A 22,975-nucleotide genomic window follows, 5' to 3' on the forward strand; every position below is an offset into this window, starting at 1 on the left:
AAAAAAAAAAACCTTTTGCTTTGCTTGGAATGCCATCTAGTGGCCAAATTCTATATTGCTGTAAAATAAAAAAAAATAAAGCCCTTCGTGGTGAAGGGCTGTTGTGGAGGACAACTAAAGTGAGAAGAATATGGAGGCTTCCATATATATTTCCTTTTAAACAGTTGCCTGGCAGCTCTGACTATCTATTTGGATGCAGTAGTGTCTGCATTACACCAGAAACAACCATCCAGCTAATCCTGTAAGATTTGACAATAATGTCAGAAACACCTGATCTGCTGCATGCTTGTTCCGGGTCTATGACTAAAAGTAGAGTAGAGGCAGAGGATTAGCAAGATAGCCAGGCAACTGGTATTGTATAAAAGGAAATAAATATGGCAGCCTCCATATACCACTCACTACAATTGTCCTTCAAATGGTGGGGAACCCACTACTGTGATTGTGATTAGGGTTAAAGGACACCCGAAGCGAAAATAAACTAATGAAATAAACTATGGCATCTATCTTCCTTTTCCTAAAAATGAATTTTTAAGATATTCCACAGTTTTTTATTTTATGTTTAAATCTACTTTTTGGGCTCGATTCACAAAGCGGTGCAAAGTGTTAGCACCATGGTGAAAAGGCCCTTATCACGCCTAAAGTCACTTTAGGCATGATAAGAAGAAACTCGCGCGAAGTTGCCGCGCGTACGCGCGCAACACCCGACGCTTCGCGCGAAGCTCCCATTAAGCCCTATGGGACTTTGCGCGCGCTCTTACGCGCGTACGCGCGGTAACTTCGCGCGAAGAGCAGGAAAAATCGGTGATAACTCAGTGGTGAAAAGGTCATCACGCCTAAAGTCTTTTAGGCGTGATAACTGGGTTATCACCGCTTTGTGAATCGAGGCCTTTAAGTTTTAACTGTTTTATTGTTTTTGCTCAATGACACATTCATTGAAGTATGCCAAAGCTAAAATCATGAACTATTGGCCCTTTATCTCTTTCCTGCTCTTAGAAGCCATTTTCTGCAAGGAAAGTGTTTTATAGTTGGAATTTCTTTTCAGTGAGGGTCACACTGTAGTCACTTCCTGTCTGAGTCAGGACTGAGTCAGCCACTTACATACCTGATATTTAACTCTTTCAGGCAGAGAAAGAAAAAAAGGAACGCAGCATAGTTATTAGTGTGCTTGGCACTGTACATACCCATGTCTATCTCATGTCACACGTCACTTCGGGTATCCTTTAATCGCAATCACAGGACATACAGCATTTTGGGTGCGTTTGCGCTCAATGTTAAGTATAGAAGCACTGCTCATTGAAAAGTGATTTTTGCATCGATTTGGGGGCCGAGCATTTTAATTTTTAAATAAGGTTGATTATACTCAGCGAGTGTCCCAATGTCCGGCTTCCACCTGTAGTGCCCTGCCCCCTAGCAGAAGAGGTCACAGGCGCTTCTCTGATTGGTCCTAGAGAAGCACCTATGACCTCTTCCATTAACCTGCTGGGCGGTCTGGACGAGCTCAGCTCGTCCAGTACCGCCGGAGCCTGCCGCTCAGGCCCTGCTGGGCCGATTTGGCTCAAATAAAAAGCAGCACACGCAGCCGGCACTTTGCCAGCCGCGTGTGCTGCCTGATCGCCGCCGCTCTGCGGCGATCCGCCGCGAGCAGCGGCGAAAGAGGGTCCCCCCAGCCGCCTGAGCCCAGCGTAGCCGGAACAAAAAGTTCCGGCCAGCGCTAAGGGCTGGATCGGAGGCGGCTGACGTCAGGACGTCGGCTGACGTCGATGACGTCACTCCGCTCGTTGCTATGGCGACGATGTAGGCAAAACAAGGAAGGCCGCTCATTGCGGCCTTCCTTGTTTATTCTGGGCGCCGGAGGCGATCGGAAGAACGCCTCCGGAGCGCCCTCTAGTGGGCTTTCATGCAGCCAACTTTCAGTTGGCTGCATGAAATAGTTTTTTTTTTATTAAAAAAAAACCCTCCCGCAGCCTGCCTGGCGATCTTAATAGAACGCCAGGCAGGTTAAGGGATGAAATCTGGACTGGAGTAGACAAGTGGAAAAGTTTGCATCTCCCACCTGGGTCACCTCAGCACACAGCGCGGCTGCTCTAAAGCTAGTACCATTGCCAGGTACATCTGTAGTGTGAACTTTTTACAATTCAGGTCTATCTAAGGCATAGAGCATGCTTATTGTATTCATGCACTTGTTGACACATGCGCAGCAAACCATGCACTGCTGCGCTGGCCAACGTAGTCAACAGTCTGCTCAGGGATTGCATGTCATTTGAGTTTTCCCCTCAAATTTAAATCGGATAGCTCTCCACTTTTTTTGCTCCCGCATGATACGCATGTTCGCAATAACAATGTATTCTGCAGCATCTAAAAAATCGCTAACAAACGTGGAAAATCACCTGCAGACAAACGCGAATGCAGAACAATGGAAACTCAGGAATTGCACGGAGAAATGGTTTGATTAGTGTGCTCCCTGCCTTGGTCTTAAAGGACAACTCAAAGTACCCCTGACCCCTGACCTGGTACCGATACCTTTAATTAAATTGTTTTGTTACTGGTCCTGTGACTAACACACAGCACCATCCTTACACCTCCAGCGCCCCCTGTGGCCCCGTTCTGCCATCAAATATGGGCAGGAAGGAAGTGGAAGTTCTTCTACCTGTCCATTATTCTGCCCCATCCACTTGCCGCTATAGTTCCACTAAGGCCTCTTTTTCATGGGCAGTTGATAGGCAGTGAAATGCCTCTCAAACTCTCACAACTGCTTGCTGCTGCCTGGTAACGGCTTGCTGAGTGAGCACACATTTCAACTGCCCATGGAAAAGAGGCCTAAATTTGGCTTGGCAGAAAATGATGCATTTTATGGCATGTGCATTTCTGAGTGTTTCTCTGTTTAAATTTGTTTTTTGTATGCGTTTGCGTTTTTTCATTAGTTTTCACGTGTTTGCTTTTTTTCATGCATATTCCATGCAGTTTTTTTTTAATAATCTGCCCTTTCAACAAGCGAGAACAATGACATTACTAGATCTGTTCTTACAAAAATACATACCTTTGTGTCTCCATAGGAAAGTATTGTATGCGATTCTCATACAATGGCCTCAATTCTGGTAGGGTTATCAAACAGATTACCTTATGTGAGGTAATTTACTTCATGAGGTAATGGCATTTAGCAATCCTGGCAGGTTTTAGTCATGTTTTACCTCATGCGGTAAATTATTAGGAATTATCGCGCGCAATTGTAATTTTTTGCGTGAAAACGATAGTTTCCGTGCGATAATTCACGATTGTGCACGATAATTTGCGATCGTGCGAAAACGTGCATGAAAACGGCTGTGATATGAGTTATTACGGTTTAGTGAATCAAGCCCAAAGTATGCTAATAGGATTTTTGCTCAGCGGGGACATCTTGTGGCCAAATAGTAAAATACACCTTCTGACTTTAGGGGGGAAAAATTATCTATGTCAAGAGGGCATATAATTATTAAATAATGGGCTAAAAAATGGTATTGGATGTAAAACTGAAAAAATGCACCTTTATTTCCAAATAAAATATTGTCACCATACATTATACTATAATTTTAACGTTGCAATAACTGTAACAAATGGCCAAATAAAATGTGTGGATTTTAATTATGATAGCATGAGTTATTTTAAAACTATAATGGCTGAAAACTGAAAAATAATGAATTTTTTTATTTTTTTATTATTTCCATTATAATGCATTTAGAATAAAATAATTCTTAGCATAATGTACCACCCAAAGAAAGCCTAATTGGTGGCGGAAAAAACAAGGTATAGATCAGTATCAAGTACTGATAAAGTTATTGGGGAATGAATGGGAGGAGCGCTGAAATGTGAAAATTCCTCTTGTCCATAAGGTGAAATTACCCGGGGGCTGAAATGGTTAACCAATACAGGGAAGTATACTTTTCATTGCCTGTATGCTTCACTGTACCTACTGTATGCAATGTTAACACAGAGTTAATGTGCGTTGCGACTTTTTTGTTGCGTTGTAATTTTGAGTTGCTACGTTAACAATATATGTGTTTCTCTGCACTTTAACGCAAGTTTTTTATACAGTAACCAGCGATTTTCAATGGTGAATTGCGTGTTTTGTGTGGAAAAATAGTGCAGGTTGTGTCTTTTTTATTTATACAGAATCCCACATTGCTCTGGAAATACAGCAGTCCCATAGGAAAGCATAAGGGCCTGTACACACTGAAAATCGCCAAGCGCAAACGCAGATGTGATTGCGTTTTTTACTCAATATTCTACTTGCAATTTCTGTGTGTTGGTGATACGATTGCAATTTTGCTGATGCTATCTTTTTCTGGTTTCCTGATTTCCTGTTTACCTGAAAAAAAAACTGCAATTAAAATCGCATGCATTGCAGTGATGAGCGAAAATGCAAAAAATATTTTCGCCGAAAAAACACACAATTTTCGTTTTTGAGAGGCGAATTTTCGATCAAATATTTCCACGTTTATTTTTTCCTAATGTCCGCTAATTTTGCGGTAAATTGCAAAGCCCTCTTACAAGCTAGAATCAACAAATTAGCAGAATATGTTAAAGGAGAACAGTGGGTATAAGGGGAAAAAATAATTTTTCAAAAAGACTTTATAGTTTTGGAGAAAATCAATTTTAAAGTTATGATAGGAAAAAAGTATACATTTGTTATTGTTTTTTGTTAAACGCCTCCAATATACACAGTGATTTGAATAAAAAAAATGTTTTATCAAGTGCACGTGTCAGTATTTATTACAGAGGCAGAGGGGAGCAGCGGCTCGGTCAGAGTGACCATCACCCCCATAAGGCAGGAGAAGCAGGCAGTGTACATATCCCATAAAATGACAGTGGTGGGGGCAGGCAGTGGCTTGGTCTGTGTGACCATCACCCCCATAAGTCAGGAAAAGCTGTCAGTGTACAAATACAAATAAAAAAACATCGGAACATCGGCTTGGACACGGCGACCATGCTTAAAGGGACTCCGAGCAGTGCAGAAACTGTGGAAAGATGCATACCATTTTAAAGCTCTCTTTCTCCTCTTTCCAACGATATATAAACCGCCACCCTATGCCTTTTCGTTTTCACTATTTTCACAATCGAAATCGCGGCCGCTGCGATTTCGATCGCGAAAATATTGAAAACTAAAAGGCGTAGGGCGGTTTATGCGTCGTTGGAAAGAGGAGAAAGAGAGCTTCAAAATGGTATGCATCTTTCCATAGTTGCTTGTATTACACAGGACTACTTTTTCCAACTGAATAGAGCTGCCGACTTTGGGGAAAAGTTGTCCTGTGTAATACAAGCAACTATGGAAAGATGCATACCATTTTGAAGCTCTCTTTCTCCTCTTTCCAACGACGCATAAACCGCCCTACGCCTTTTAGTTTTCAATATTTTCGCGTTCGAAATCGCAGCGGCCGCGATTTCAATCGTGAAAATAGTGAAAGCTAAAAGGCGTAGGGCGGCGATTTATATATCGTTGGAAAGAGGAGAAAGAGAGCTTCAAAATGGTATGCATCTTTCCATAGTTTCTGCACTGCTCGCAGGGGCGTACCTAGAAAGCCCCGGGCCCCCCTGCAAAAAAAAATTCGCCCCCCCCCCCTCCAGGGCCCGCTCAGGGACGCAGCATAAAAGGAGAGCTGTGGCCGCAGATCGGTGGGGAGGGGGGAAATCCTCCCCCTCCCTCACCTCGGGGTCTCCTCTTAGCGCTCCCCTCCTGCAAGCAATCATTGGTGGTGCTCGTGGCAGCAGCGGCGGCAGGCAAGCTGAGCACATACCTCCTTCTGGCCGGAGGTCTCCGACCACTAACTGCTTCAAAGAACTTCCTGTTTACACAGGAAGTTCTATAAAGCACTTAGTGATCGGAGACCGGCCAGAAGGAGGTATGTGCTCAGCTTGCCTGCCGCCGCGGCTGCCACGAGCACCACCAATGATTGCTTGCAGGAGGGGAGCGCTAAGAGGAGACCCCGAGGTGAGGGAGTGGGGGGGGGGGGAAATTTCCCCCCTCCCCACCGATCTGCAGCCACAGCTCTCCTCTTATGCTGCGACCCCTCCTGCCCCCAAAAAGTCCCCGAGCGGGCCCTAGGGGGGCCCCAGGCCCCCCCCCCCCCCCGCGACGGCAGGGGTCGCATCCCCTATTGTTACACCAGTGATTGCTCGGAGTACCTTGAAAGGACAACTGTAGTGGGGGAAATGGAGGCTGCCAAATGTATTTCTTTTGAAACAAAACCAGTTACTTGGCAGCCCTGCTGGTCTGTTTGGCTGCAGTAGTGTCTGAATCACACCAGAAACAAGCATGCAGCTAATCCAGTCAGATCTGACAATAATGTCAGAAACACCTGATCTGCTGCATGCTTGTTCAGGGTCTATGGCTAAAAGTATTAGAGGCAGAGGATCAGCAAGATAGCCAGGGAACTGGTATTGCTTAAGGGCCCGTTTCCACTAGAGCGAATCTGCATGCGTTTCCTGCATGCAGATTTGCATAGACAATACAAGTGGATGGGCCTGTTTCCACTTGTCAGGATTTCTGAGCGTTTTTCTGTGCAAAAAAAATCTGCACGGCAGAGCCATGAGAATTCGCATACCGCACACCGCTATACGATTCGCATACAATGTATTTAATAGGAAAATCGCATGCGGTTTTGGTATGCGAATTTTACCGCAAATTCGCATTGCGATTTCGCATGAAAAACAATGTAAAAGCACATAGGCACTGCCATGGTTAAATTCGCATACACACTAACCTATGCGAAATCGTATGCGAATTTGCAGTACAATTCGCACGTGATTTCGCACCCGCATGCGAATTCGTCAGTGGGGAATCCACGATGATTCCGCACCGCCCTAAAAGGAAATAAATATGGCAGCCTCCATATACCTCTCAATACGGTTGTCCTTTAAAGGAGAAAATGTTATATACATGTTACATACATACATACATGTTACACGGTACATGTTGCATACCTGTTACATACATACATGTTACATACATACATGTTACATACATACATGTTACTTGCTACATCTTACATACATACGTGTTACATGTTACAAGTTAAGCCCAATCTACACGATACGATTCTTTATACGATTCGATTATGATTCTATTTACGATCCGATTCAATCCAACATGTCCGATCGGCAGTGGCGTTCCTACCATAGGGCGGCATGGGGCGCCCCGCACCGGGTGTCGGGCGCCCCAGGGGGTGTCATCAAGGCCCCCACAGAGGCCTGTGCCGGCCGGACAGGAGGGGGAAAGCAACCCGGAAAGGAGGGGTGGCGGGGAAAGCGGCGGGGAGGGGGGCCGGACCCCCCACCTCCCTCACCTGGGTCCCCTCCTTCTGGCGCTTCACCCTCCTAATTAGCAGCAGCTTGATGAGCGGGCAGGAGCGGGCGGAGAAGACTTACTCACCTACTTCCTGCGTTCCAGGCGATGGCAAATAGCGTCATCGTCACCTGACGCTGGTCTCCACCTTCTCCACCGCCCACTGTGCTTCCTGATTTGCGGAAGCACAGTGAGCGACAGAGAGACCAGCGTCACGTGAGGATGACGTTATGCGCCATCGCCTGGAGCAGGTGAGTAAGTCCTCCCCGCCCGCTTCGCTAAGCTGCTGGCTGCTGCTAATTAGGAGGGGGAAGCGCCGGAAGGAGGGGACCCCGCCACCCCACCTTCCAAGCTTCCCTCATACCGGGGGCCACTATGCTACACTGGGGGCACCTATGCTACACTGGGGGCCACTATGCTACACTGGGGGCCACTATGCTACACTGGGGGCCACTATGCTACACTGGGGGCACCTATGCTACACTGGCGGCCACTATGCTACACTGGGGGCCACTATGCTACACTGGGGGCCACCATGCTACACTGGGGGCCACCATGCTACACTGGGGGCCACTATGCTACACTGGGGGCCACTATGCTACACTGGGGGCACCTATGCTACACTGGGGGCCACTATGCTACACTGGGGGCCACTATGCTACACTGGGGGCCACTATGCTACACTGGGGGCCACTATGCTACACTGGCGGCCACTATGCTACACTGGCGGCCACTATGCTACACTGGGGGCCACTATGCTACACTGGGGGCCACTATGCTACACTGGGGGCACCTATGCTACACTGGGACCACTATGCTACACTGGGGCCACTATGCTACACTAAACTATACTGGGGCCACTATGCTATACTGGGGCAACTATACTAGCTATACTGGGGCAGTGGCGGTGCCAGGGGGGTGGTTTGGGTGCTGAAGCACCCCCTAATATTGTCCAAGCACCCCCAGCGTGAACTGATTTTCGGCGTCTAATAGACGCTGTGTCAGTTCACTGACAGCAGCAGCCCGCAGCTCCAACAGCGGCAGAGCAGGGCTACAGTAAAATGGCGTCCGAAGCCCTGCTCTGGAGACTGAGTCTGCAATGCAGGGCTTCGGGCGCCATTTTCCCGTAGCCCTGCTCTCACCGCGGGAGTTTCAGTTGCTGGCTGCAGAGGATCGTGAGAGCTGCGCGCCGGACGGAGGCCGGGACAGGAGGTCTGCTGCTGCTTCAGGTGAGTAAATTTTTATTTAATTTATATTAGCAGGTGTATCGACTGTTCTGGCCAGGTCTGCTACATGATTGAAGTGTTTTCTGGCCAGGTTGCCACATGATTGCATATATTTTCTGGGCAAATCTGCCGACATGATTGCATGTATTTTCTGGGCAAATCTGCCGACATGATTGCATGTATTTTCTGGGCAAATCTGCCGACATGATTGCATGTATTTTCTGGGCAAATCTGCCGACATGATTGCATGTATTTTCTGGGCAAATCTGCCGACATGATTGCATGTATTTTCTGGGCAAATCTGCCGACATGATTGCATGTATTTTCTGGGCAAATCTGCCGACATGATTGCATGTATTTTCTGGGCAAATCTGCCGACATGATTACATGTATTTTCTGGGCAAATCTGCCGACATGATTGAACGTGTTTTTTGGGCAAATCTGCCGACATGATTGAACGTGTTTTTTGGGCAAATCTGCCGACATGATTGCATATATTTTCTGGGCAAATCTGCCGACATGATTGCATGTATTTTCTGGGCAAATCTGCCGACATGATTGCATGTATTTTCTGGGCAAATCTGCCGACATGATTGCATGTATTTTCTGGGCAAATCTGCCGACATGATTGCATGTATTTTCTGGGCAAATCTGCCGACATGATTGCATGTATTTTCTGGGCAAATCTGCCGACATGATTGAACGTGTTTTTTGGGCAAATCTGCCGACATGATTGAACGTGTTTTTTGGGCAAATCTGCCGACATGATTGAACTATTTTCTGGTCAAATCTGTTCACATTACGTGTATTTTCTTGAGAAAACCTGAACAATTATGTGAATTTTCTGGGGAAAGGCCCACTGTCTTTGTGTTGCACTTTTAAGGGGAACCCGAGGTGAGAATAATATTGGGCTGCAATATTTATCTCCTTTTAAGCAATACCAGCTGCCTGGCTGCTGTGCTGGTCCTCTGCATCTAATTCTTTAAACCATAGACCCTGAATAAGCAAGCAGCAGGTCAGGGGCTTCTGACAATATTGTCAGAACTGACAAGATTAGCTGCATGCTTGTTTCTGGTGTAATTCAGTTCACTACTGCAGCCAAATAGATCAGCAGGGCTGCCTATTGTTTAAAAGAAAATGAATATGGCAGCCTCCATATCACTCTTATCCCGGGTTCACTTTAAATTAGTTAGCTCTGCCCTCATCCGGTCATGGCCACGCCCATTTTTCGCCGCGGCGCGCAATGCGCGCCGCATGTTATAACCGCACCCATTTTTTGTTAGCTATACTGGTGCCACTATACTATACTAAGGACAACTTTAGGGGGGGGAGCGAGCCTACACCTGGCATTACCCGCCGTGTCACGTTTAGCATGCCACATTTGCTGTTTTTTTTTTTTTTTAATGGGGGGGGGGGGTGTCTTTTTAATACCCAGCACCGGGTGTCAAATGCCCTAGGTACGCCACTGCCGATCGGGATTCGATTCAATTCGGTTTGCCATTGCAAAACAATGGCAAATCGAATCGAATCCCGATCGGACATGTCGGATTTAATCGGATCGTAAATAGAATCATAATCGAATCGTATAAAGAATCGTATTGTGTAGATTGGGCTTTACATACATACCAGTTGCCTGGCTATCTTGCTAATCCTCTGCCTCTAATACTTTTAGCCATAGACCCTGAACAAGCATGCAGCAGATCAAGTGTTTCTGACATTATTTTCAGATCTGACAAGATTAGCTGCATGCATGTTTCTGGTGTGATTCAGACACTACTGCAGCCAAACAGACCAGCAGGGCTGCCAAGCAACTGGTTTTGTTTTAAAAGAAATACATTTGGCAGCCTCCATATACCTCTCACTACAGTTCACTTTGAAAAAAAGACTTGTTTTAGAATAAGACTACAATCCAGCCTGCTGTACCTTGTATTTGTTGAGATTTTTAAACCACAAACACACAATAGACTTCAAATAAATGAGCAGTAGCTAGCTAAGCTCTCTACTCCTATCACATCCACTAAAGGTGGCCATACACTGGTCGGACACTTCCTGCCGGGACAGGAAGTTCTGTGTAGCTGCAGCCGGTCCAGAACCCAGCGCGGAAAGAAGACAGCGGGGACCAGGGGACTCGCGCCGGCCGGAGCAGGTAATTTATACCCTGCTGTATTGTGTCGGGCATTCAAACACCGTTGTTGACGCATTCCCGACCCGCCGATCAAGAACGACGGGAACGATCGATTTTGGACGGAAATCGATCGTTCTGTCAGCGGTGTGCGCGGCGATTTCACAGCCGATTCGATCACTGTGATCGAAACGGCCGTATATCGGCGGGAAAATCGTTAGGTGTATGGGCCCCTTAAGGCTTCTTTTTCATGGACTGTTGATAAGCAGTGAAATGCCTCTCAAACTCTCACTGCTGCCTAATAACTGCTTGTTGCTGCCAGGGGTGCAGCTAAGGTTTTTGTGGCCCCAAGCGGACTGTAGTAAGTGGCCCTAGGCGGAAAATGGGTGTGGCTATCCCGCATAAGTGGGCATGGCCATGACATGTGGGTGGAGCGGGAGGGCGGATTGGGGCGGAGCTGTTTGCGGGGGAAAATGGATGTGGGGGCGATTGAGCCACATTGAAAAATGGGCGTGGCCATGACATTGTATGGGCGGAGCTTAACCGTAGCACAGCAAATATAGCCAACTATGACCATTAAATAATAAATGCAGCAACAGTTACCCCAGAACACCAGAAAATAAAAACGCAATTTGTGCAACATTTCAGCAGAAAACAAACGCAATTTGTGCAACATTTCAACAGAAAACAAACGCAATTTGGGCCACATTTTAGCAGAAATCAAATGCAATTTGGGCCACATTTCAGCAGAAATAAAACGCAATTTGGGCCACATTTCAGCAGAAATCAAACGCAATTTGGGCCCATTTTCAGCAGAAATCAAACGCAATTAGGGCACATTTTCAGCAGAAATCAAACGCAATTAGGGCACATTTTCAGCAGAAATCAAACGCAATTAGGGCACAGTTCAGCAGAAATCAAACGCAATTAGGGCACATTTTCAGCAGAAATCAAACGCAATTAGGGCACATTTTCAGCAGAAATCAAACGCAATTAGGGCACAGTTCAGCAGAAATCAAACGTAATTAGGGCCACATTTTCAGCAGAAATCAAACGCAATTAGGGCACAGTTCAGCAGAAATCAAACGCAATTAGGGCACATTTTCAGCAGAAATCAAACGCAATTAGGGCACATTTTCAGCAGAAATCAAAAGCAATTAGGGCACATTCTCAGCAGAAATCAAACGCAATTAGGGCACAGTTCAGCAGAAATCAAACGCAATTAGGGCACATTTTCAGCAGAAATCAAATGCAATTAGGGCACAGTTCAGCAGAAATCAAACGCAATTAGGGCACAGTTCAGCAGAAATCAAACGCAATTAGGGCCACATTTTCAGCAGAAATCAAACGCAATTAGTGCACAGTTCAGCAGAAATCAAACGCAATTAGGGCCACATTTTCAGCTGAAATCAAATGCAATTAGGGCACAGTTCAGCAGAAATCAAACGCAATTAGGGCACAGTTCAGCAGAAATCAAACGCAATTAGGGCCACATTTTCAGCAGAAATCAAACACAATTAGGGCACAGTTCAGCAGAAATCAAACGCAATTAGGGCACAGTTCAGCAGATATCAAATACAATTAGGGCACATTTTCAGCAGATAAGGGCTGCAAAAAGAAAATAATTTACTCACCTGGCACTGGCAGAAGTCTTCTCTCCCCGTCTCCTTTCCTGGCCGGTGGCCGGCTCCTCAGGCGCGCAGTTCCCACGGAGCTCCCTCCCTCCTCCAATCTCCCGCGCTGATTGAATGCAGGGCTACGGGAAGATGGCCACCCGAAGCCCTGTACTGGAGACATAAATAGTCTCCAGAGCAGGGCTTCGGCGGCGGCCATCTTCCCGTAGCCCTGCTGCCCTGCTCTGCTCTGCCAGCCCCGCGGGGCTGCGGGAAAACAGTGACGTCACGCCAACGTCACTGAGCCGCCGAGGCCCCTACGATCTTGAGGCCCCAAGCGGCCGCTTGGTTTGCTTTATGCCTCGCGGCGCCCCTGGTTGCTGCCTCATAACTGCTCACTGCTGCCTGGTAACTGCTTGCTGAGCACACAGTTCAACAGTCCATGGAAAAGAGGCCTAATGCTGGGAATACACGGGTCGATCCAGCGGCCGATTAGCCGCCAGATCGACCCCCGCCGCGTCCCCGCGGATCGATTTCCGGTCGTCCCCGCCGGCGCTCCTTATCAGCTGCTCGATTTCCTGCCATTGTCCGCCGGCGGGGGTCGAGCATCGTGATCGGACCAGCTGAATATTATCAGCTGGCCGGATCAGCTGCTCGATACACGGTACAGAAACGTACCGTGTATCCCCAGCATAACTCTTCCCAACAGAGGCTGGTGTGTCAGAGAGCTAGTCTTAGGACCCGTTTCCACTTGTGCGGTGGGAATCGCCGCGGAAAAAAATTGCATGCGGATGCGAATTTCGTGATGGATGACTATTTATGCGAATTTAACCATGGAAGTGCCTGTGTGCTTTTCCATTGTTTCTATGCGAAATCGTATGCGAATTTGTATGAAAATTTGCATACCAAAACCGCATGCGAATTTCCTATTAAATACATTGTATGCGAATCGCATAGCAGTATGCGAATTCTGATGGCTCTGCCGTGCCGATTTTTTCTGCACAGAAAAACACTCAGAAATCCTGACAAGTGGAAACAGTCCCATCCACTTGTATTGTCTATGCGAATCTGCATGCAGGAAACGCATGCAGATTCACTCTAGTGGAAACGGGCCCTTATACTCAGGGGGCTCTGTTGTCTAATTGGTTGTAGTTAAGGTGGCCATACACTGGTCGATTTGCCATCAGATCCGACCAACAGATAGACCCCTCTCTGATCGAATCTGATCTGAGAGGGATCGTATGGCTGCCTTCACTGCAAACAGATTGTGAATCGATTTCAGCATGAAACTGATCACAATCTGTGAAGCTGCCACCACCCCTTCCCCCTCCCCCCCATTCATTACCTGCTCCGGCCGGCGCATGTCCCTCGGTCTCCGCTGTGTTCTCCTCTGTGCTCGGCTCCAGCAGCTTCACTCTCCACCAGCTTCACTGAACTTCCTGCCGGGGAAGTTTAAACAGTAGAGGGCGCTCTACTGTTTAAACTTGAAACTTCCTGCCGGGACTAGAGATGGGAAGTTCGGATCTTTTCAATGATTCGGATAATTCGAATCGGATCATTGAAAAGATCCGGATCTTTGATCCGAATCTCGAATCATTTTTACTAGGGAAGCATTCGAGGGTGAAAGGACTAGCAGTACAGAACTTTACCTGCAGTGGACAGAGAAGGGGAGGGTGGTGGACGGACAGAGAAGGGGAGGGTGGTGGACGGACAGAGAAGGGAAGGGTGGTGGACGGACAGAGAAGGGGAGGGTGGTGGACGGACAGAGAAGGGGAGGGTGGTGGACAGACAGAGAAGGAAGTGGACGAAGAGGGGTGAGTGTAAGCGGTCACTTTATACTTAACACCATACCTCCCAACTTTTTGAGATGAGAAACAGGGACACTTAAGCCACACCCCTGGCCACGCCCTCACCACGCTTCTAGTCACGCATACCATAAAGATTTCATAAGAAACATGTTGTTTTATAATTCAAACCACACTGATCCTTTATATCCTGGTTCATTTTCCTTCATAGTAACATTTTAAAATTAGTAATATATCAATTTAAAGGTTGGGAATAAAGTTTAGAGTCAATCAAACACATTTTTAGTATAGAAATATATATATTTACATAGAAAGAGGGACAAAGTCCTGAAAGAGGGACAAATGAGGGTGAAAGAGGCAGTGGCGGCACCACACTGGGGCTTACCCAGGCTTCAGCCCCAGCTGGCGGCTCATTAGCCCCCCTTAAAACCCCCCCGCCGGCCGCCGCAAGTTCCGAGAACTTCTGACCTTACTGGCTGCACACAAGGAAGGTGCCGAGCCTGGGAGGAGGGCCTGGGCTGGCGCTAGCTCTGTCACTCACCCACCCACCAGAAATCAGTCACCGCCCCCCAGCCCGGGTGCTGGCTCAGCCACGCAGAGCGGCCCGCCCCGCAAGGGTACGTTGTGTGTTGCCATATAAATTTGTGTCACGTGACACGTGCAGCGCACTCTCCTCGCCCGCCCGTGCAGCTAGTTGCCGCCATCCGCCGACAGGAGACAGTCAGACAGACTGCGTCACACTGTCAGTCTGTCACTGAGTTCCAGTCTCCACTCTCCAGCACTCAGTCACACCCAGTGACCCAGGCACCCGCGGTGGCCAGCACTGCGCACAGCCAGGACTGGAGGCTGGAGCCGAGCGACTGCCAGTAGCCAGCCCAGAGCTCAGCACAGCAGCCAGCAGGACTCGGAACTCCGACAATGCAGCTCAAGGTGGGTCATGGGTGGGTGTCCTGTCCTGTCCACTCCAGCCAGCCAACTGCCAATTTTTTTTTTTTTGCACCAGGCAGCCACCCAGGCCTGAGCTGCCCTCCTGAGCCTAAGCTGAGCCCAGCACGGCACCACCACCATTCACCAGGCCTGACTCCCCTGGCCCCAGCCCACCCACCACCAGCCAGACCTGAGGCCTTCCCACCACCAGCCAGTCCTGAGCTGCCCTGGGGCCCCCAGCCCACCACCACCACCTACCAGGCCTGAGCTGCCCTGAGGTGCCCCAGCCCACCACCACCAGCCAGCCCTGAGCTGCCCTGGGGCCCCCAGCCCACCACCTGCCAGGCCTGAGCTGCCCTGAGGTGCCCCAGCCCACCACCACCAGCCAGGCCTGAGCTGCCCTGGGGCCCCCAGCCCACCAGCCAGGTTTGAGCTGCCCAGAGGTGCCCCAGCCCACCACCACCTGCCAGGCCTGAGGTGCCCCAGCCCACCACCACCTGTCAGGCCTGAGGTGCCCCAGCCCACCACCAGCAGCCAGGCCTGAGGCCTTCCCACCAGCAGCCAGGCCTGAGCTACCCTGGGGCCCCCAGCCCACCACCATCACCAACCAGGCCTGAGCTGCCCTGAGGTGCCCCAGCCCACCACCACCAGCCAGGCCTGAGCTGCCCTGGGGCCCCCAGCCCACTACCACCACCAGCCAGGCCTGAGGTGCCCCAGCTTACCACCACCAGCCAGGCCTGAGGTGCCTCAGCCCACCACCACCAGCCAGGCCTGAGCTGCCCTGAGGTGCCCCAGCCCACCACCACCAGCCAGGCCTGAGGCCTTTCCACCACCAGCCAGGCCTGAGGCCTCCAGCCCACCACCAGCCAGGCCTGAGGTGCCCTGGGGCCCCCAGCCCACCATCACTAGCCTGACTACATATACTGGGGACATCTATACACCTGGCTACCTGGGAACACTGGCTGTCTGTCATTATGTGCATTAACTGGTGAAATGCTGTCTCTCATTACGTGCATTTACTGGTGAAAAGCTGTCTCTTATGTGTATTTACTGGTGAAAGGCTGTCTGTCATTACGTGCATTTACTGGTGAAAAGCTGTCTCTTATGTGCATTTACTGGTGAAAGGCTGTGTCTCATTACGTGCATTTATTGGTGAAAAGCTATCTCTTATGTGCATTTACTGGTGAAAGGCTGTGTCATTACGTGTATTTACTGGTGAAAGGCTGTCTGTCATTACGTGCATTTACTGGTGAAACGCTGTCTGTCATTATGTGCATTTACTTCATAATTTTTTTATGTAACTACATTAGCTGGTACAACTACATTACAGTTAGCCCCGCCCACATGACATAATGACCACGCCCCTTTTTCTCGCCGCGGCATGCTTAGCGCACCGCAAATTCCCCCCGTAAGCCCCACCTGCCAGCCCTTGTGCCCCCTTTGAGCCCCCCCAAAAATCTGAAGCTGGAGCCGCCACTGGAAAGAGGGACAGAGGGACAGGGCTCCCAAAAAGGAACTGTCCCTTAAAAGGGACAGTTGGGAGCTATGTAACACTATAACACTATTGATAAGATAAAAATTTTAATAATATAAAAATAACGGTCTATAATTTGATTCAAGATTGGCACGCCAAGATTCCATTCACATGAATAATACACGGACAAAAGTGCTGTCTGGTATAAGTGAACAGAATGTAGAGTGACCAGATTTTTGTGGGTCCAACCTGGGACGGGGAAGGGGGTGGCGCGCGCAGCGCGCCGTGGTGAAAAGGGGGGGGGACCAAGGAGTGCGCAGTGACGAAGGCTCGAGGGGGGTGCCTGCGCGCCGCGGCGAAAAATGGGCGTGGCCATAACATTGTATGAGCGGAGCTAACTTAATGATGTAACAGCGAGGCATAAGAAAGCAGTGTTTACGCCATGATGTGGTCAAATGAGACTTTGCATCATGGGTGTGCAGAAACTGTTTGATGCTAATAGTATACCGTAACCACAAAGCAGCAAATATAGCCATCTATGACCATTAAATAATAAATGCAGTAACAGTTACCCCGGACACCAGAAAATAAACGCAATGGGCAACATGTCAGTATAAAATAAACGCAATGCGGGCAAACATGTCAGTACAAATTAAAAACGCAATGCGGGCAAACATGTCAGTACAAAATAAATGCAATGCGGGCAAACATGTCAGTACAAAATAAACGCAATGCGGGCAAACATGTCAGTACAAAATAAACGCAATGCGGGCAAACATTTCACCAGAAAATAAACGCAATGCGGGCAAACATTTCACCAGAAAATAAACGCAATGCGGGCAAACATTTCACCAGAAAAGAAACGCAATGCGGGCAAACATTTCACCAGAAAAGAAACGTAATGCGGGCAAACATTTCACCAGAAAAGAAACGCAACGCGGGCAAACATTTCACCAGAAAAGAAACGCAACGCGGGCAAACATTTCACCAGAAAAGAAACGCAACGCGGGCAAACATTTCACCAGAAAAGAAACGCAACGCGGGCAAACATTTCACCAGAAAAGAAACGCAACGCGGGCAAACATTTCACCAGAAAAAAAACGCATTGCGGGCAAACATTTCACCAGAAAATAAACGCAACGCGGGCAAACATTTCACCAGAAAAAAAACAAAATGCGGGCAAACATTTCACCAGAAAATACATGCAAAGCGGGCAAACATTTCACCAGAAAAAAAACAATGCGGGCAAACATTTCACCAGAAAAAAAACAAAATGCGGGCAAACATTTCACCAGAAAATACACGCAAAGCGGGCAAACATTTCACCAGAAAAAAAACAATGCGGGCAAACATTTCACCAGAAAAAAAACAAAATGCGGGCAAACATTTCACCAGAAAAAAAACAAAATGCGGGCAAACGTTTCACCAGAAAAAAAACAAAATGCGGGCAAACATTTCACCAGAAAAAAAACAAAATGCGGGCAAACATTTCACCAGAAAAAAAACAAAATGCGGGGAAACATTTCACCAGAAAAAAAACAAAATGCGGGCAAACATTTCACCAGAAAAAAAAACAAAATGCGGGCAAACATTTCACCAGAAAAAAAACAAAATGCGGGCAAACATTTCACCTGGAAGAGAAAGCATTTACTCACCTGGCAGAAGTCTCCGGCCTCTGGCGCGCTGCTCCGGGACCTCTTTCCTCCTCCTGCAGAGTTCCGCGCTGACAGGCAGAGCGGGGCTACGGCAAGATGGCTGCCGAAGCCCTGTACTGGAGACTATTTGTGTCTCCAGTACAGGGCTTCGGCAGCCATCTTGCCGTAGCCCTGCTCGCCTGCCGGTGTCGGAACAGACACCGGAAGAGGAGGCTGGAGCGGGGCTGCAGGCAATGAACTGGCACGGCGTCTATAGACGCCGCTGCCAGTTCATGAGGAGAGAGTGGCCAGAGTCCCGAGGCCGGGACGTCCCGCTGCTGAAAGCGGGACGTTTCCCGGGACCTCATGCTGCCTGGGACAGCGGACCCCGAATCTGGGACGCGTCCCGGGCAATCCGGGGCGTCTGGTCACTCTAACAGAATGACGTGTTTAATGAATTCTCAGCTTAAAGGACTTCCGAGGCCAAATTCTGCTCCCAAAACCTAAAAAAAAGTTAACTACCTGCATGAGTTTGTATGGCACGGAGGACGCCGTCCGCGCCCTCCGTGCCGTTCCGCCTGGTCCCCTCTGCGCAATAGCCCCCCGAAAGGCTGCGACCCCACGGTTCGGGTCGGGATCTGCAGCCTGCAGAAAGATGGCCGCCGGAGCTGGCCACGGCTGCGCAGTCCGCATAGCCGCTACTGCGGCTGCGCAGCTCTAGGGCCAACCCTCCGATCCACGCTGCCTTTTACGTGGATCGGGGGGTTGGCCCTAGAGCTGCGCAGCCGCAGTAGCAGCTATGCGGACTGCGCAGCCGTGGCCAGCTCCGGCGGCCATCTTTCTGCAGGCTGCAGATCCCGACCCGGACCGTGGGGTCGCAGCCTTTCGGGGGGCTATTGCGCAGAGGGGACCAGGCGGAACGGCACGGAGGGCGCGGACGGCGTCCTCCGTGCCATACAAACTCATGCAGGTAGTTAACTTTTTTTAGGTTTTGGGGGCAGAATTTGGCCTCGGAAGTCTATTTGACATTCCTGGACGTGAAACTCACGTCCAGGAAGCCATGTGCGCTCCTGCGCGTCCACGCGGCCGATCGCGCGCGTGCACGCGCGCTCCCGGCCGGCGGTTTGTTAGCCAGTGAATCAGTGAATCGGGCAACGGTGCCCGATCACTGATTCCTCTCCCCCGCAGAAAAAGCGACAGCTTCTCTCGGAAGCTACGCTTTTTCTGCTTCCTATGTCGCTCTAAGCGTACGTGGTACGCTTAGAGTGACGTCACTGTAAACAACTCATGGCTGCCATCTTGTGGCCAAAAAGTAAACTACATCTAAATGTTAAATAAATAAAAAAATACACATATATTTACAAAAAAAATACAATTTCAATCCCACCCTCCCAAAAATACCCACATAAAATGTTTAATTAAAAAAAAAAAAAAACATTACAATTAAAAAAAAAAAAACCACAAATATTTACCTAAGGGTCTAAACTTTTTAAATATCTATGTAAAGATGAAATATTTCTTTTTTTTTTTATTATAAGCTTGTAAATAGTGATGAATGCAAAACGGAAAAAATGCACTTTTATTTCCAAATAAAATATTGTCGCCATACATTGTGATAGGGACATAATTTAAATGGTGTAATAAACGGGACAAATGGGCATATACAATACGTGGGTTTTAATTATGGAGGCATGTATTATTTTAAAACTATAATTGCCGAAAAGTGAGAAATAATGATTTGTTTCCGTTTTCTTCTTATTCTTCCTTTTAAAATGCATTTACAGTAAAGTGGCTCTTAGTAAAATGTACCCCCCAAAGAAAGCCTAATTGGTGGCGGAAAAAACAAGATATAGATCAGTTCATTGTGATAAGTAGTAATAAAGTTATAGGCTAATGAATGGGAGGTGAACATTGTTCGGATGCATGAAGCGAAAAACGACTGAATGCGAACTGGTTAAATAGAATTTAACCACAAAAGGCACATGCGCAGTCATTATACATCTTATAGGGAAACATTTAAACTTATAAAAAATATCTAAACCTTCTGTTGCAGGAAATATCAGAACCAGTCAACAAGGGTGAAGCTGTTTGGCTGTGCGCCCAGAACTTGTGGTGGGCCATTAGGGGAAATTTATCATAGGTGTGACAACGGATATACGCTTGTGGTTGTGGTTTAGGCTTCAAAAGAATATATCTGTGCAGCGACATTTAATATCATGGCTAAACCATACTATTCCATCCCATCTTATCATATGGAAATACAAAGTATGTATGATTAACTTAAAATGGACAATATGGTGTGCTTAGGCCTATGAAGCACCTTTTGCTACGCCTCAGTGTGCTTGCAGTCCCTGAGCCCAGCATAATATCCTAATAGTAGGATTATATGAATATATCAACACCTATGTTCTTTTTTTCCACATTACTGACACAAAGATGTCAAAGATTCAACATTGCAGGAAGTAGCTCACCTGCGGTTTGACAGCTTCCTGCAGTTGTTACTGCTAAGATTCTTGCGGTTTCTATAGGAACGGTGCACTGATTAGCAAAAGGAACATAACGTTCCAATTTCCTTAACTAACAGTTTCAGCTAATAAAGCAGGTATCATAGTTTCTTATATATGTGTTTTGATATAGAAAGATACTGAAGGAATACATGCATAGCATCCTCCATTTTGTGAGCAGAGAGCAGAAATGTTTTTTGCACACATTACCCACATGTTGCAATCATATGCTCACAGTGAAAGAAAGCATTCCCCACCCCAATGGCTATCATTCATGAACAGGCTGTCGGTAAAGAAAATCAGTGCGGGAAAACACCGCTGGCGGATTTTTAGACTTCTGGGTGGGCATTCATAAAAATGTATCCATGTGCAGAAGCAGTGCGGAGATTCCCCGAACTAGGCTGGCGATAGACACGGAAGCTGCCGAGTTGATACATTTCTCCGTGTTCCGCTCTGCTGCAGCTGCCTGGGAGGTCTGTGTGTCTCCATTCACTTACATTGGTATCGCCACATCAGAGGGAGCGGGACTTCCCGACCTCACACCGCTTGCGGTGATTTTTATGAATGAACATTTTGCTACATTTGTACCGATAATCACCGCACAAGGCGGTGATTTATCACTCTGCTCGGTAGTGTCATTTTTCCATGCGGAAAGAGCCTTTATGAATGCTGACTTTGCTAAGTGGTCGGTAAAGTCAGCTGTTTTAAGCATTTCCGCATACGGAAATGCTTTATGAATGATAGCCATAGTGTCCTGTTTTCACCTCCAACACTCATCATAAATTTAGGGAGAAGTGAAGTAAAGCTGTTTAGAGCAGAGTGCAGGAGGATCATATTGCACAGCAATCACAGTGCCTGCCCTTCTGGCCCAGCATGCTGTCTGCAAAGTTACTGAGCTGTGCTTCTGAGCCAAAAGTTTCCCATTTGTTCACTATGCAGCACTACGGAACAGACAGCCTAAAATCAGCAGCACATTGCAGCCAGTAGTGTGCTCTACACATATCTGGCAGTGGCACCCATGTCCCCTCTCTCATCTACCTGTCCCTGCAGCAAGGCTGGCTCCCCTCCAACAGAGCGATCCATCCCTGCTCTGCTTCCAGGACCCCACTGCACGCTGAGAGGGGGGGGCGTACCGATCCTGACTCCACCCCCTTTTTGATCCGAATCATTCATTTTGGTGATCCGGAGGATTCGACTCACAAAAGAGATTCGGATCAAAGATCCGAATCGTTCATGATCCGGACAACACTAGCCGGGACAAGAAGTTCAGTGAAGCTGGAGGAGCCGAGCACGAAGTGACCGCAGAGAGAGCAGGGACACGCGCTGGTGGATCAGGTAATGTATTTCAGCTAGCGTCGGTCGTTAGGCATTCAAACGCCGCTATCAACGCACTCCCGACCCGCCGGTGTTTGAGCAAAATCTTCCGCACGGACGGATCAACGGGAATCGACGGGAACGATTGATTTCGGAAGGAAATCGATCGTTCTGTCAGCGTTTGTGCAATAATTTCACAGCAGATTCGATCACAGTGATCAAATCTGCTGTATATCGGCGGGAAAATCGTTAGGTGTATGGGCCTCTTTATATGGTTCCTGGGTCAATTGTGCTGCTAAGAATCATGGGAGGCCTAATATGGGGAGAGAAGACATTACTTCCTATCAATTTCGATTTTTCAGGCTGAGCACATGTTCAATATAACAGTTATTTTCGAAATTTCTCACGTCCCCTTTAAATTTTGCTATTGGTCGAAAACTAGAATATTTCTGAAGATTTTCATGAAAATTTGTCGAATTCGAAAACGGGATTTTCAATGCGAAAATGACTTGGTCAAAAATTCGCAAGCAACACTGGTGCATTGCTTTTTTTCCTGCACTTCACAAATGCAAGCTCTCAAAAAGCGCTGCAGGCACTGTGATTGTGATTGTCTAAAATCGGATTGCACCACTGTGTACAGGGCCTCTTGATTTGTTTTATTTTCATGAAGGCTTAGCAAATGAAAAATCGCATGCAATTTTAACCTCTTTAGGCCGCAGCAGTGAGCAGTTGTCAGAGTTTGAGAGGCATTTCCCTGCCTGTAAACAGTTTGTGGAAAAGAGGCCTAAGAACCAGGGCTTAAATCCCCCGAGTGACCAGGCCATTTTTTACTAATTAGGCCACTGTAGCTTTTAGTCGCACAACTCAGCACACAAGTGATTATTCCCCTCTCCCTCCCTTTTGTGCCCACCAACAGATCTTTCTGTTGGTGGGCTATGATCGCTCCAAGGATGTTTATTTATTTTTTTACAAATATTTATTTCTATTTTTTTTCATAATAAAAATGTGTATTTTTTTTCCTTTATGTTTTTAGCCCTCTCT

At 47.7% G+C, this 22,975-nt stretch overlaps 1 protein-coding gene across 1 annotated transcript in view; it reads left to right on the forward strand.

Moving 5' to 3' along the window:
• LOC137562636 (zinc finger protein 501-like) overlaps nt 1-22,975 on the forward strand; it is a 268,798-nt gene that overhangs the window by 25,341 nt on the left and 220,482 nt on the right. The window lies entirely within an intron of this gene.

This window comes from Hyperolius riggenbachi, chromosome 3, assembly GCF_040937935.1.
Source record: "Hyperolius riggenbachi isolate aHypRig1 chromosome 3, aHypRig1.pri, whole genome shotgun sequence".
In the NCBI taxonomy this organism is placed as follows: Eukaryota; Metazoa; Chordata; class Amphibia; order Anura; family Hyperoliidae; genus Hyperolius; species Hyperolius riggenbachi.